This window comes from Megascapheus bottae, chromosome 4, assembly GCF_031878675.1.
Source record: "Megascapheus bottae isolate mThoBot1 chromosome 4, mThoBot2.hap1, whole genome shotgun sequence".
In the NCBI taxonomy this organism is placed as follows: Eukaryota; Metazoa; Chordata; class Mammalia; order Rodentia; family Geomyidae; genus Megascapheus; species Megascapheus bottae.
This window is the reverse complement of record NC_143512.1, coordinates 24,941,283-24,958,376: the sequence shown is the minus strand read 5'-3', so window position 1 is coordinate 24,958,376 and position 17,094 is coordinate 24,941,283.

Genomic DNA, 17,094 nt, shown 5'->3' with positions numbered 1-17,094 from the left:
CACAGAGTAAGAGGAAATGAGTTTAATTATTAGAAAACTTAATGGAGTAAACCATTGATTTCTTCAAAACAACCCTTCCCTAGTAGACCAGCTATTAGATCTCATTTTGGGCAATATTAAGAGTTCTGAATATGCATTAGAGCATAATCCACTCTCTCTGTTGCACACAAGGACAGGTCCCTGAGTTCAAAGTTCTCAGTTTACTGAATATAATAGACAGTTTAAAAAGAAATATACTTGGTGCTAGGAGTATGGCCTGGTGTTAAAGTGCCTGCCTAGCATTCATGAAGCCCTGGGTTCAATTCCTCAGTACCACATGCACAGAAAAAGTCAGAAGTGGTGATGTGGGAAAGTCCAAGGACAGTGCTAGGCCTTGAGTTAAAGCCCCAGGAGTGGCAAAAATCAATCAATCAATCAATCAATAAATAAAGATGGCCAGGAGCGTAGCCTAGTGGTAGAGTGCTTGCCTAGCATGCACAAAGCCCTGGGTTCAACTCCTCAGTACCACATACTCAGAAAAAGCCAGAGGTTGTGCTGTGGTTCAAGTGGCAGAGTGCTAGCCTTGAGCAAAAAGTGTTCAAGGACAGTGCCCAGGCCCTGAGTTCAAGCCCCAGGACTTGCAAAAAACAAACCAAAACAAAACAAAAACAGTACTCATTATCTTACTTATGTAACCCCCCATTCATCAACTTCACAATGAATATATAAAAATTAAAAAGACTAAAATGTGAAAGCATAAAGGGATCTGCATCAATGTTCATTATTAGCCACAAAAGCTCATCAAATAATTTCTTCCTTCAGCTCTTTGCAAGAATGAATGATGTATATATTTTGGAATTGGAAGTAATAGTGGTTTTCTATCATTTAAATTTCTTTCTCTGCATACTATGTGTATGGTTCTAGGCTTCTCCAGGCAATAACATATGAAATCATTCTGGAGGCCCACTCACTAGAATTTTCATGTTATTTAAAAGCCCTGTGATTTGTGATGTGCAATAGTAACTGTGTTACAGTATTTCAGAAAAAGTAGCCAGCCATGCTGGAGATAAAACATGGGCGCTGATCATCTACAAATTATTAAAAGCTTGAGAGTAGCATTTTTACAGAGAATGCTTATCTGTTTTATTTTTCTCTCTTGTGAAACAGAAATGTGACTCTAGTTAAAACACAGATATTTCAATTTGAGGCATTTTTATAGAAGTATTCAAGTGATTTAAAGAAACATTAAACAATTAACAAGCCTTTTAGAGTAGTGAAACAATCATTACAACATGAAATTTCTAAAATAAATATACATCTATAATGTAATATGCTTAGTCATAAACATTTCATTTTCAGATCTAGAATTTAGGTGATGATATGATAAGTTCTTTCTCAATAAGAAAACAGTAGAAAGTATTACTACTTTTGACTAGAGATAACACTTTCTCTTTACTCAGATTTCAATGACATTCTATGAGTTTCATCATTCAAGCCACTTAATTTTATACAAAAGAAACATTTTAATAGATTTCAAATACTTACTGTGTGTCTGCATTATGCCAGCAGTGCCGTGGGTACTGAGAGCAAAGTAAAAGAAAATAAAAGCCACAAAACATACTTTCACAGAGACTGAGATGTGGTTTTTAAAGCACTACTGAGATTATTTTAAAACAATACAAAAATTGAGAATATAAATGATGATATAGAAGGATATGAGTGGTAATCTGGCCTAATAAGAAAATCTAGTAGAGACTTCCCTGAGAATAATCTGGTACAATGAAATGTGAAGAATTATTAGGAAGGAAGAATGTTCCAGTCAGAGGAAATGGCGTATGTAAAGCCTCCTTCATAGTGAGACAGAGCAAATTGTCTGAGGGCAATAAAACCCTGAGGTGATTGAAAATATACAAAGGGAGAGAGCAATAGTGTGAAGAGGTGATGGGTTGGCTCTGATGACATGAGGCAGGACTATTCTGAACCATTTGGATATGTTAAGAATGTAGTTCCTATTCTAAGAATCTTGGATGTGCACCGAACTGATTCAAGAGCGGTATGGTGAAGTGATGTACATTTCTTTTGAAAAGATGTTGTTAACTTTAAGGAAAGAAGCGGTTGGAGGAAGAGAGTAAATGTGTTTCAGTTTGAAGGATCTTTCTTGGATCTGCAGCTATTCAAAGGTCACTTTCTGGCAATAATTTTTAGCAGGCTATATTAAAGATATCTTGGTTTTTACTCTTCCTAAATGTGCAATTACAGCCACTTATGGGGAGCTGTTTTGTTTCAGGCATGCTGTGGCTTTCTAATCTGAAAATTCTTAGCTACCTCTTTGTTGTGGTAAGCATTTTGTGCTCTCTACACAAATTGTGTCAATTATTATCATCAAAAAGTCTTCTGGTTATTTTCCCGGGGTTATAAATAAACCATGTAATAAGCATTGTCCTGAAACTACTGCTGTGATATTTGGACAAATCTCCTACCCAGTTATTTAAAACAGATACTGCCCATTTTCTTCTTCATATCATATTTTGGAAGTTAAGTTATATAATTATACTTTCAAGGAAGAACTGATTTTTTTCCTGTAGTACTAGAAATAATAGTGTTCTCACCACATTGGCTCACAAATTTCAAGAAAAAGAAAAAAGGAAATGAATCTTTTTTACTAGTACATATTAATGTTTCTATGTGTTAGATAAAAATGATGTTCTTATACAATTGTCACAACCTGGTGAAAAATTGTTAAAGCCTTTTTCTATAGCTAATCAAATGAATTTATGTTTTATAGATTTTTGTATACTAATACATTTTAGACTTAACCTCAAAACCAAGGATTGCATCTTTTCTACTCTAGGAGCAATGGTGTTATGTAGTATACTTGTCCTTTCAGGAAAGGAATCGAACACCTCCTGATACGTACTTACTAATGCAAACAATGACAGGAGTGGATTGAGAAGTGCAGAAAGCTTTTATAGGGTATTGGTGACCATCACTGCATAACTATCACTACCATCGTTATAATTGACAGCAAGAACACTTCCCAAGCTTCCACTGTAACTATCATCACCACTGCAATTGCAACCATTCAATTTTAGTACTAGTACCACACCACAGATTAGAGAAACTTCATCACTACCTCTACAAAGAACTGTTTCAATCGCCCTCCCAGTACTACCTCCTCTTCTTTTACTATTTATAGCACCTTATCTTCCCCAGGACACCCAGATGAGCCACCTGTTCAATCCATGTAAGTGGGCCTGGATTTAGCAACAAGGTATTCAATTGATATTGCAAAGTTATTGTGGAACACCCTTCACTCTTAAGGAAGGTGAAAAGCACAAGGTAAGTGAAAAATGATTCCCGTGTTCCTCAGAGAAAAGCACTTAACCACAGGAACAGACAAAGTCGTAGTTAATAAGGTGACAATATGAATTCCATGAGAACAAAGGGCTAGAGATTCAAATAATACACAGTAGGAGACTGCTTGGCACTTATATTTGTATGAAGTTAAGCTAAAGGGACAAAAATGCAGAATATCGCTCTAAATGAAAGGTGCCTTATTTGAGGTAAATTATTACTTACCAAAAATCAGGGAACAAAACCCAACAAAATTCACCATTCTGTTTTTATCTGATATATAAAAAGGCTAATCTAAATGGTTATTCAGAAAAAAATGTGAAGATATACGTGAATAAGGATGGAAATAAGAAAAATCATGGCTTTGATCATCTCAGGTGATTAGACTCTCACCCTTCTGTTGATTTATGGTGATGTTGGTAGAAGTGTACAGGTATTGATTGTTTATTGTCCTTTCTCTGTCTAGTAGACGTCTCAGGTAAGTTCTGCTGGGTGATTATTTCTCTATTGACAGTAAAGTCTTAGTAGCTAATCTTTGATTAAAAGGCAATGCAATGCCTCTGAGATTCATAAGCTTCTGTTAGACTGAGGTCATTCTGGCTCAGGCAAAGTCTACCTTTTTGACTGCTTATACCCAAATCCTTCACCTCAGCAGGAAAGAGAGAATACAATACACAAATAAGCCTTGAAAATTTAGCTCTTAGGAAAACTTTTAAATGAATTAGGAAGAGAATCAAAGCAACTGCAACCACAACTTAAACCAGACTTGGTCAAATTAGGAAAAACAATGGAAAAAATGAGCAAAAAAAACCAATTATAATAAATGAACATAAAATCAGAATTTAGCAATTAACTAAAAGTGAGTAGAACAAAATCCCCAAGTACAGAAATTCCATAAGTACAAAAAAAAATCGGGGGATATGCTAGGGGTATGCTGGAGATAGAATCCAGAGCATCATATCTATTAGGCATATGATCAATTTCTATTAATATAGCATTTTTATTATAAATGTCTTTAACAAACAAGCACTCCTTATTGCTAACTACATTAAATCTGATTTTTAGTAACTTTAGTCAAAAAATATAAACCTGCACATTGTGATGCTTCGTTGATGCAGAGGCCTCAGTCATTTTCACATTATCATAAGGAGGGCTAACTCTTCATTCGGAATATTCACAGGAGTTCCTCATCTTTGGTCTCCTAGCACTCATATAATTGTGCATACCAAGCATACCAAGGGTATATTGCATAAAACTCACGCTGGGATATGTTATTATATGCCCAGAAATGTATTGTGGCCAGAATTTGTATGATACACACAGGCATAATCCCTCCAGTCACACTTTTTTTTCTGCTCTAGTAGAATTGCTTCTTTTTCTTCTTTTTTTTTCAGCAAATTTTATTTTTGGATCTACTATTGTTAGCTATGTGATTATAGGAAATGTATACACCCCCATTTTCTTATCTTATATATTTTTATTTTTATTTTATTTTATTGTGAAGGTGATGTACAGATAGATCACAGTGACATAAGTAAGGTAGCAAATATTGATATACCTAAACTAAGGCAAGAATATCTAAACAAACTAAATAGACTCCTATCAAGTATTGAAATAGAAATGGACATTAAAACCTCTCACCCAAGAAATGCCTGGACCAGAGTCACAATGGAAGTTTAGAAGGCCTACAAAGAAGAATTTACTCAAACACTTCATTGAAATTGAACGTGAAAGATCATTACCAGACTTCTATGAGGGCAGCATAATCCTTATCCCGAAGCTAGATAGGGACCCTTCAAAGATAAAGAACAATAGACCTGTTGCTACTGTGGAGCAACGGGTATGGGAAGGGACACCCAGGGCCAGTCTGAAGTCCCCTGGAGCCAAGCGAGATGGTAAGTATCCATGACCCAGCCTTCCCCCAATTACCTGGAAAGAAACCACACTGAGCCAGGAGCTGTGTCAGCCATGAAAGTGCAGCAGATCTCACTTTTATTATGTCAGGCACTTAGTTATATACTGTTGGGGAAAGAGAAGGTGGGAACTGGGAAGCTAGCCAATAGGAAGAGAGCCACCATGCTATCACTAAGGGTCTGGGCGGGACCAGTGCAGGAAAGCACTCAAGACTTGCGCTGCAGAGGGGCTCAGTGGAATCACATACACAGAGATCCCTTAAAAGAGGTATGCAAGGAGCTCGAGGAATGCCTGGCCAAAGCCCTTTATGGCCGCTGAACTGGAATGATGAACAGGCCTCAGAGATGAAGATCAGGCCCCAGCATAGACCTATTTCTTTTCTTTTCTTTTCTTTTCTTTCTTTCTTCTTTCTTTCTTTCTTCTCTCTCTCTCTCTCTCTCTCTCTCTCTCTCTCTCTCTCTCTTTCTCTCATTCTTTCTAAAATTTTATTGTCAGGGTGATGTACAGAAGGGTTACAGCTACATACCTAAGTATGTAGGCTTTGAACCTTGATCCTCAGATCTCAGTCTCCTGAGAAGCTAGGATTACAGGCATGAGCCACCATGCCCAGCAAAAAACACTTCTAGTTTTTTAAGTTTTGAGTATTGCTAAGGAAATTATAAAGCAATAATTCTGGGTAGGTGTGGTTTGGTGTGGGGTGTGTGTGTGTGTGTGTGTCTGTGTGTCTGTGTGAAAGAGAGAGAGAGAGAGAGAGAGAGAGAGAGAGAGAGAGAGAGAGAGAGAGAGAGAGAGAGAGAAACAGAGACAGAGAGAAAGAGAGAGCTTGTCTATATAGTTGGCCTCAATCTTGTGATCCTCTTGTCTTCCTAATATACTGGAATAACAGACATGTATCACCAGGCTAGGCTTTGCGATAACTTCTTAGTTTATGTTTTTATTCTTACTTACCTTTACAATCAAAATATAAACACTTTGCTACTATTCCTAGTTAGGTCAGGTGCAGACTTGCTGTATGTGTCAGCTGTATGTTTTTCTTTCCACTTCAGAATAAATGTTTTCTCCACTTATATGTCTAACCATTTCTGTCAATTTATGCGCCTGTGAAGTAGGCTATGTCACTATCTATTCAGAAAACTTCATCATCATTTTGAACAGATTTGAGGAAAAGAAAACATACAAACTATGTAATACCAATATAAGTTCAACTAGTACCTCAATGAAATTTGAAGAGTTTAATAAAGTTGAAAGGATAAAAACTCAACAAAAGAGATAAAATCTTATATTCATATTTTTGGAAATGCATCCTGGCTTAGAAAATGTATTTTCTCAAAACACTTTTGAGAATTTAATGTAACATAAATAAAATGACTGAAACATTCAGCATATGAAACAAAATTGATTAAATGACAACCATCAGTATATTCCTAGCTTGATGATAAGAAATAGAATAGTAATCTGCATAAGAAAAAGTTTTATAAGAATTAACACAGCCTAGTCATTTCATGTTAAAATAAAAAATCATGTGGCCAATAGAATAACAATAATAATCATTATTATGTGTTGTTGCTGGGTGGAATATTCTGCAGATGTCTGTTAGATCTAGTTGGTCTACACAGCTGTTCAATTCTAAGGTTTCTCTGTTGAGTTTATGCCTGGTTGATCTGTCCATAGGTGAGAGTGGTGTGTTAAAGTCACCAACAATCACTGTGTTTCGATCTATGTATGGTTTCAGTGAAAGTAAAGTTTGCTTGATGAAGGTCGGAGCTCCGGGATTAGGTGTGTAGATATTTAGGATGGTTATGTTCTCCTGGAGGAAAGATCCATTTAGTAGTATGTAGTAACCTTCTTTGTCTTTTCTCACTAATTTTAGTTTGAAGTCTATTTTATCTGATATGAGGATTGCAACTCCAGCCTGTTTATGCGGGCCGTTAGCTTGACAAAGTTTATTCCAACGTCTCACTACACTTGAATATTTTTGTGCACAAATATTTTCAAGACAGTTTCACTCAGTAGTAGGAATTCTTTGGCCTGATTTTTAATTATTCACCTTTAAAGTTTTAAGTGGAAATGACTAACATTCAGTTGAGGGCTGGGATAGAAAAATAATGTGTTTTGAATAATAAAAGTATATTTTATGTAGCATTTAGATATGTATATAGGTATATTAAGATCTAAGGCTCTCTGACTCTTAACAGGAATTAATCAAGGACATGAGGTCTGTGAGTGTTGTAAATCCAATACTATCCTATTACATCTGATAAAAGAATGATTTCCCCGATGTCAGCTGAACCACATTGAGAAGATATGGTCATATAGGATGAAACTAAATGAATTGAACTATAAGATATGGAAACAAGAGGTTTATCTTGTGTGCTTGTTGTTCTTAGCGAACTGTGTTATTTCTTTTGGCTTTTTTCCCCTTATTGTTAATCTCATGTGGTTACTGTATCTAAATTTATTACCTGGTATATTGTATATACCTTTATTTGTTTATTTGAAATAGGGAAGGGAAAGGGGACAAAAACATGAGAAGGGGCATCAATGTGTGAGAAGTAATGCACTACCTGACGAATGTAACTGTAACCCCTCTATATATTACCCCGAAAATAAAATTTTAAAAAGAGAGAGGGAAAAAAGAAAAAAAAGATATGTACTCATTCCCTGACATATGTAACTGTAACCCCGCTTTACAACACCTCTACAATAACAATAAAATACATGAAATTTTTTTTCAAAAAATTAGCTGAAGGAGATACATTTTTGACAGTGCCATAGATTTAGTATAATGCAGTCTATGCCAAAGATTTCTGATGAAGAAGCAATTTCCAGAGGAAAAACTTCAGAGTTTTAATCTGCAACAATGCAAGAAAATCTTATCTTTAATAATTATTGCTTGATATTGTACATTATAAAAAGCTTTGCTTTAAGTTAAAATTGGTCCAAAGTCATCATAGTTACCACTGTATTTAAAAATCATTTTAGTAATTTTATTTCCTCTTTGCACATTCTTAGACTTTGGCATCATTATGTTTAAGTGATTATGTCTTAATAAGAAATTAAATTTCTTTTTATTAAGAGAATAAATAAGAAAGCATTTCACTTTCAAAATTAGTAATTAAAGCTTTTGACCTTTACACACCACTACATCATATCTTGTTCCCAAGTCAAGAGAATGCCATCAGATTCACATCAGGTTGTCAGAAGGACTAATATCTCAGAGTTCTTTTTTGAGATGCTTTTGTAAATAAATATTAAATTCTAATGATACATGAATAAATAGTACTGGTCAAAAATAGGGGCTGATAATTAGTAAATCATGTTATAGTAATAGGTCATATTAGTAATTGCATTTTTCAAGATTCTTTTGCTTGAGCCAACTGACTTTATTAAAGAGCAGTAACAGACAGATAATTAAAAAGTGACTGACTTGTCATAGTTCATGCACCTGGGTACTGTTAGGAAAAAAAACTTGCTTTTCCAAGGAAGCATATGCTGTAAATGTGAGTTACAAGGTATCTCTTCTGTTCTTTCCCTCTCTTTTTGCACATAAGATAATACTATTATACAATCTATCTAAACTATTCTATGCCAAGAATAATATGACTAGCAATAATTGATGGAAATTTGTAATTATCTGTTGAATCTGAAAAGCAAACAACCATGACTCAATTTTTAATTATTTTAAAATATAATAAACTATGTTTTTAATTTTTCTTTTTCTTTTTTTTTGTGGGGGGAGGATCTGCTGTAGGGCTTGAACTCAGAGCCTGGGTACTTTCCTTAAGGTTTTTCAGTCAAGGCTAGTGCCCTCCCTATTTTAGTCACAGTGCCACTTTTGCCAGGTTTTTTTGGCAGTTAATTGAAAGTTAGTCTCAATGATTTTCCTGCCCAGGCTGGCTTTGAACCATCATCCTCAGATCTCAGGGTTACAGGCAGGAGCTACTAGCATGCAGCTTTTGCTGTCAATTTTAATCCAATTGTGTTATGTGAGTCCTGAGTAATATTTTTATTCCTCAAAAATATATTTGTGGTCCTCTGAGAATCATCTGTGCTTGGTATTGCCTCGAATTTATCTCTCATGAGTCTCCTCTGAAAGTATAGGCCTCTTTTTAGATTTCCACAGATTCTATTAATCCTCTGGACTCAGATTTTCCCAATTGCAGCCTAAGAGTAATGTTTCACGGCCAGGCGATGCTATCAGAGCCTGGTAGGTAGGTCCTGGGGAGTAACAGAGATTCCTACTAGCTGATGATCTCTTCCTGGACTTTGAGGAAGTGGGGAGTTTCCGTACCCTTGAATGGCTGTTGTTGTTAGGTGGCTAGATGTCCTAGTTTAGCTGGTGGATTAGAAAGCACTCTGACACACTTGAAGCAGGAGTCTACGGAATCCAATGATTTCTCCAATTTGTCAGCTTCCAGAAAGGGTCGCACAACTGAGGGCCAGGCCCGCGTTTGTGTCTTTTATTTGGTCTGTTTCACTTGCAGTCTCTCATGGGCTATTAAACTCGCATCCACATGGCTGGCTTCGGCCTGACAGTGTCCTTTGGAATGAAGTACATTATAGAGAAGTGCTAGAGCCATTTATTTTGAGATACGTTTTGTGTTGGACTGGAGGATTCAGCCTTCCTACAGTTTTATTCATCTGTTGGCCTGGGGGTCAGATGTGGGGATCTTTACTCTGTTCACTTAGCTGGAGCTCTCTTAGGAACGAGTAGCCTCAGGACTGCATGTTAGATTGGGTTCTGCTGCCCCGACACTGCTCCCTGCCGTGCCAGTTTTGCCCTGAGCACAGGGACATGTAAGCTGGTCTGCTTCTCTTTTTGTACCATTTTCCAGCTGGACTTGGTGACTTTCCTGCAGATGTTTTGCTTATGAAGTGTCTCTAAGGGGTGACTCTTTTCAGAAACAGAAAAACAAAAGAAAAAAAAATTACTGGCAGCACTGGAAAGCTGGAGGTCTGTGCTTTCCTTTTTCTCTTTTTTCTTTTATGCTTTACATTGAAAAGTGTGTGTGTGTGTGTGTGTGTGTGTGTCTAAAACTATAAGTAATGTATAAAGAAGTTGCCGTTTATCAAGGCAATTTCTGAATACAATACTTCATGATCAATGTCACCTCTTTCAATATTCTTACCCACTCTTCTCCTGCCTAGCTCTTTCCTTGAAGCCATATGCCTGGTTCGTGGAAACACAGGAAACTGTCCTTCTGCAAGGCACCATTATTTGCATTTCTTTTACATCCCATTTTAGCTAAGATTGTTGGGAGGGGATGGCGTTTTCTTTTTATTTTAAGCCTCTCAGAGTGACTGATGAAAATTATATGTTCCCAAACCTAAAAGAAACCATTTATATGTTTTCTCACTGCAATGGTAATATATTTTATTTCAATAACATATAAAATATTAAGTGAGAACAAATAAAATCATCTCTTCTCTCTCATCTCTTTATGCCTAGATATAGATGCATCTGCCTTTACTAGTACACAAATTTAGGGTTCTATACTTCGATATTTCTTTGACCAATTAACATGATGTATTATTTTTTGCCAGTCCTGGGCTTGAGCTCAGGTCCTGAGCCCTGTCCTTGGACTTTCTCAATGCTAGAGCTCTACCACTTGAGCCTCAGCACCTCTTCCAGCTTTTTTTCTATGCACGTGGTACTGAGGAATTGAACCCGGGTCTTCGTGCATGCTAGGTAAGCACTCTACCACTAGGCCAAACTCCCGGCCCCACGTGGTGTATTTTTATATAGAACTATTACTATGCATTTGTTGTTTGTGTTCTGTTTTTTAGATGCTATCTTTTTTCTATTCTCATAAATTTATGTCTTTTTACTTAATGGGTGGATTTCATAAATAAATAATGGAATTGGATCTCCTAAAAGAGCAGTCAGGTGATTACACTAATATAGTCATTGGTCATTGTGAGATGACTATCCAAGCTGTTACTTCTGGTAAGCACTTTACAAATTTACTGTCACCTTTGGATATAAGATGTATAAAAATCGATTTTTCTTTACTTTTAACTCCAACATTATTTGAAGTGGTACATAAAGATCAAATGACAGCAGGATAAAGGTATTTCTTGCTGTTATTTTGACCAAATCCTATTTTTTTGCATTGTTACTTGATTCTTTTGAACTTGATGCTTATGAACAAACCTCTTGAATAAATTTGACTTTTTCGTTATTCTAGTTTGAGTAGTAATGTACAACCTCTTCTTTATTGTGTGAGAAAATGTAAAATTGATACCGTGAAATTTTGAGTGAGCAGATGGGTACAACTTAAAACCAGGACACTAGAAATTAGTCAGCTTCCCCGTCAACTTGTAGTAAGTAATTTAACCAATTTCAGTTCTCTTATTTGCAAAGGAGGGATTTTGTTCTAGATACATTTGGAAATTACAGTTGGAAATTACTTGTCTTGCTTAACATCACTCATTTCGACTACTCTCCAATCAATACTATTCTTGACAATAGAGACTAAATCATCTCTTTTCAATAGCTCATGTAGGCTTTTATTTTTATTTCTTTTTGCTGCTTTATTTTCTCTACAGGTTTTTCCATGACAAAAGTAAATGACTTTCTTCCCAACAAGTAAAAAGTGGGCAGAGTAGAGAAATTTAGAATTAAAATAATTTTAAATTTCCCTATATGAATTTACTTTAGCAAAACTATTCTGATTTTGACCTCAACTAGTTATTTTATTCAAAGGTTTCTTATTTTTAATTTTAAATTGTTTTATTGTTAGGATACGGTGATGTACAGAAGGTTTCAGTTGTATCAGGCAGGTAAAGAGTACATTTCTTTTTGGATAACTTTACCTCGTCCTTTGCCTTCTCTCAGTTTTTCCCTCCAGTTTTACCACTCACAAATTGTGTCATTCATTTTCAACATAGTGTCAACAATGCCACTGCTGCACTTGCTTGTCCTTTGTCCCACTATTTCTGTGTCTCTCACTTACCCTTCCTTCCAAATCTTTCTATTTCCCCACAAATGGTACAATATCATTCTTTCTGATGGAGGTATAGAATACCACATTTTCTCGATTCATTTATCCACTGAGAAGATGAAACATTACTCTTTTTTTTTTTGTGGGTCATGGGTCTTGATCTTGGCCTGGGCATTGTCCCTGAGCTCTTCAGCTCAAGGCTACCACCCTACCCTTGAGACAAGCCCCACTTACTGTTTTCTAGAGGTTAACTGGAGATAAGAGTCTCAGGTCCTTTTATGAAAAGAGATGTTGAGCATTTCTTCATGTGTCTATAGGAAATTTTTGTTTCTTCTTCAGAGAAGACTCTCTTTTAGTCTTTGGCCCATCTTTTAATGGGATGGTTGTTACTTTGGAGATTAGTTTTTGATTGATTCAATTTTTTGAGCTGTTGATATATTTTAGATATGAGGCCATTGTCTGTTGTATGGTTGGTGAAGATCTTCTCCCACTCTGTAGGCTTCCTAATTAATTTACTAGCTATGTCCTTTGCCATACAAAAGCTCTGCAGTTTAATGCAGTTCCACTTATCGAGCCTTTCTCTGCTTTGTTGTGATTCTTGGTCCTTATTAAGAAAGTTTCGACCTGTGCCAAGGAGGCCTAGTGTATCTCCTATTCCTTCTTGTAAAGTTTTCAGTGTGTCAGCTTTTACCTCAGGGTCTTTGATCCATTTGGAGTTAATTCTAGTGCAGGGTGACAAAGAAGGATCCAACTTTAGTTTTCTGCAGGTGCTTAACCAGTTCTGCTAGCACAACTTGTTGAAGAGGCTATCTTTCTTCCATTCTATTTTTTTGGCTCCCTTGTCGAAGATTAGGTGGCCATATGTCTGTGGTTTAATATCTGGGTTCTCAGTTCTATTCCATTGGTCTTCAGGCCTGTTCTTGTGCCAGTACCAAGCTGTTTTGATAATTATAGCTCTGTAATAGAGTCTAAAGTTTGGTATTGAAATTCTTCCTGCACTGTTCTTTCTGCTAAGAAGTGTAAATCAAAACAACACTAAGATTCCACCTCACTCCAGTTAGAATGGCTAGGATCAGGAAAATTAATAACAACAGATGCTGGAGGGAATGTGGACAGGAGGGATCACTACTACACTGTTGGTGGGTTAACCACTATGGAAAGCAGTATTGCAGTACCTCAGAAGACTAAACATAGAGCTCCCCAATGACCAAGCAATTCCACTTCTTGGCATTTACCCAACCATCCAGAAACTAGGGCATTCTAAATCCACTAGCACAACAATGTTCATTGCAGTATTATTCACCATAGCAAAAATATGGAACCAACCTAGATGTCCCTCAGTTGATGAGTGGATCAACAAGATGTGGTATTTGTACACAATGGAATTCTATGCTGCTGTCAGAAAGAATGACATTGCCCCATTTGTTAGGAAATGGAAAGACTTAGAAAAGATCATATTAAGTGAAGTAAGCCAGACTCAAAGGAACTTAGGCTCAATGTTTTCCCTCATTTGCCATATAATATGAAGCTAATTGAAAGGACCTCCAGGATATTGAAACAAAAGCCATATAATGAATGATGGTTGTCCTTAATGTACTATGTTATCTCTCATCTCTTTTGCTGTCCCTTGGTTATCTCATATTGTTACAGTATCTCACTTTGTTATCTGATATATTGGATATATTTGTATTTGGTTATTTGAAATTGTATAGAGAAGGAGGGAAAACAGAGATGGGGGGTGGAGGGGAGAGTATTGGGGACCAAGACATGTGAAAGGGTATCAATGTATGTGAATTAATGCACCTTTTATCTGGCAAATATCATGTAACCCTTTTATTAATTACAGTTAAAAAGTATTAAAAAAAAAAAGAGTCTCAGGTCCTTTTATGACCTGTCCGGGCTGGCTTTGGACCTTGATCGTCAGATCTCAGCCTCCTGAGAAGCTAGGATTACAGTCATGAGCCACCACACTCGGCTTAAATTTTTATACTAAACTTTTCACATTGCCTTAGGAAGATTTATTTGTCACCATTTCCAAGAACTTATTGTGCCAGGAAAGAAAGATTGAGTATATAATATGAGAGTGTATTTATATGCTTATTTATTATATGAAGATTCAGTGTATTTAATTTTCAAAATGGTTCAAAATCTAAAAAAATGATTATGTAGTAGCATCTATGATGTAAATGTACATCTATGATGTACATATGACAAGAGCGCATGGAGTAATTGCAATTGTGCTCATTTTACCTGAATATAATCAGATCAATAATTTTGGACAAATATGCATCATGTGAGAATATTGTGTGTGTATGATCTTTATACATGGCATTTCCCCTGGCCTCTCTTCCCTGACAGCCCTCCAGAACCTATCTCCTTTAACTCATATAAGTGTACACATATATTCTTACCATGCTTTACTTTCTTCTTCTTCTTCTTCCTCCTCCTCCTCTTCCTCCTCCCCCTCTACCACTGCCACCACCACCTCCTCCTCCTCTACCACCACCACCACCTCCTCTTCCTCCTCCTTCTCCTCCTCCCGTTTCTTCCTCTTTTTTCTAACTTTGAACCCAGAGTCTTGCACTTGCTTGACAAGCACTTTTACCACTTGAATCTTTTCCATTTCTGCTTATCAGTTAGGGTCTTGCCCAGTTAAATTTGGACAAAAATATGGTTCCCCATAATATTATGGTTCCACACATTTGTAATTACATTGCACCTGACACGTTCTTTGTGATAACATCTTTTTTTCCCATATATTTTTATTGTAATTAGTAGAAGGGTTACATTACATTTGCCAGATAGAAGGTGCATTACTTCACATACATTGATACCCTTTCTCATGTCTTGGTCCCCATTTCACTCTCCCTCACCCCCACCCTCTTCTTGTTTTCCCCCCTTTCCTATCTGAGATAACATCTTGCAAAGATCTTTTCTGTAGGGGAGTGAGTGGGGGGACCATTGAACTGTGCTTCTGTTATTTCTAAAGTTTCTGGGATGAGAGGTTGGAGGCATAGGAACCAACTTTGTCTTGTTCTTGAAAACTGCTTGTATCCACTTTTTGCCAGACTAGTTCTTTATTATTGCTAAGAACTCTGTTTATTGTTTTTCCCAAGGAGCTCTTTGGTACTTTTTCCTTTCCATGGTTTAGGAAAGTTTCTGTGTCTGTGCAATGTGCTTTCTTGGATAGTTCTTTTAATTCTAAAGCAACTATTTGAGTAATGAATTGCTTAATGGTTGCTATGATATGAGCTATAAAGGGCAGGGATTCTGCCTTACTTTCCTCCAAATGTTTAGCATGTTAGGATATGTATATCTATGGTGGTTTCATGTCCACATGATCAGAGGCTGGGTCTCAGGCTGTAATGTTGGGGGAGGTGATATTCTCTTCGGACCCATTGGTCATTCTTGATACAAAGCTCCTATAAAAGAGAGGAAGCTTGACCTCCTCTGTTATTTCCTCCTTCTTAGTTTGAACATTATTGATCCCTACTGTTTAATTTACTATACATATTTGTAAGTAGAAACACAAGTAATTATAGATTTGACTATAAATAAACACACTAGTATGTATTTTTCTAGCTCTTTTTGCTCAGAATCAGTAACATTCAGGATTCTCTGTAGACATTTTATTTTGTTTTATTAAATTCAGTTACTTATAATTTCAGTCAGGAATTTGTTTTGGAGACTCTCCTAACTTTGTTTCTCCATCTCAGTGCTAACCTTTCACATAGTAGCTATTTTGCTGTCATTAACTATAATCAAACAAGTGCCTCTTACTGAACCTTCCTGTAATTACTTTTTCTCAACTGGAACTTGCTTTTATATACATATGCCCACTAAAGTAGCTTTTTCTGTTACTTTAAAAATTGTCTGTCAGACATAATTTTCAGCCTGTCAACTCTTTCAGACGTTTGATAGCTACCCAAATAGGATATTCTTCTGTGCTTTCTTTCATCAAAAATTTCATGTATGACAAGTACACATAAGATGCATTCCCTGCTACCAAGATTGATGTTTGATTAATGTATGAGAGGAGGCAGACAATAAACAGACAATAATTATATTACTGGCAAACATTAAGATAAAACAGTATACAAAGTCTATCAAAGGTGTTCAGAGACAGGACTAACTTGATTGTAAGTGAAAGCTTCTACAAAATGTGTCACATGAAAGGCATCTTAACATCATGTGGTACTAGAAACGGAGATGGGATTAAGGTAAGTCAGATGAGTTGAAGTTCAATATCAAGAAAGAGAAAAACATGTTCATGGGTAGAATTAGTTTTGAAGATGAGATTTGGATGTGGCTTTAAACAGCAAGAGATCAGACTACAAAGGTGAGCAGGAAAGGTGTGATGGATTTCCTGTGTTATGCTAAAGAGCTTGAAAATGTCAGAGAAGTGACACAATGAGGTTTGTTTATTAATAGGATGATTCTAGAAACAATAGGGATAAGAGTGAAAGGGGCATAATTAACATGAGACAGAACATGGCTGCTGCTGCTTAGTTGAAAAACTGGGTGATAATGAATTATGACAGCAGACATAAAAAAAAGAGGAGGTGAATTTCTAGTGCCTATCAAAATCAGCACTTGGTAAATAGACAAGCTCAATACATTAAAAAAAAATGAGGCTAAGACTCTAGATGGTATCCAGTTTAGATAAAATGGAAGACTATAATGAGGTACCATGAAAAAAAAAAACTTTCATATAAGACAGTCAGAGGCAGTAAAATCAGATAGTAAACACCGAGAGAAACTGGTATCCAAATGAATAAATATCAATATTATAGCTTTAATATATGCATGCTTTTAATACAAATCTTGCATTTTGACATGGAATTAAGCAAAACATACTGCATAGTCAGCGTAATATAAATTTTATCTTCTCTGTTATCTTTAC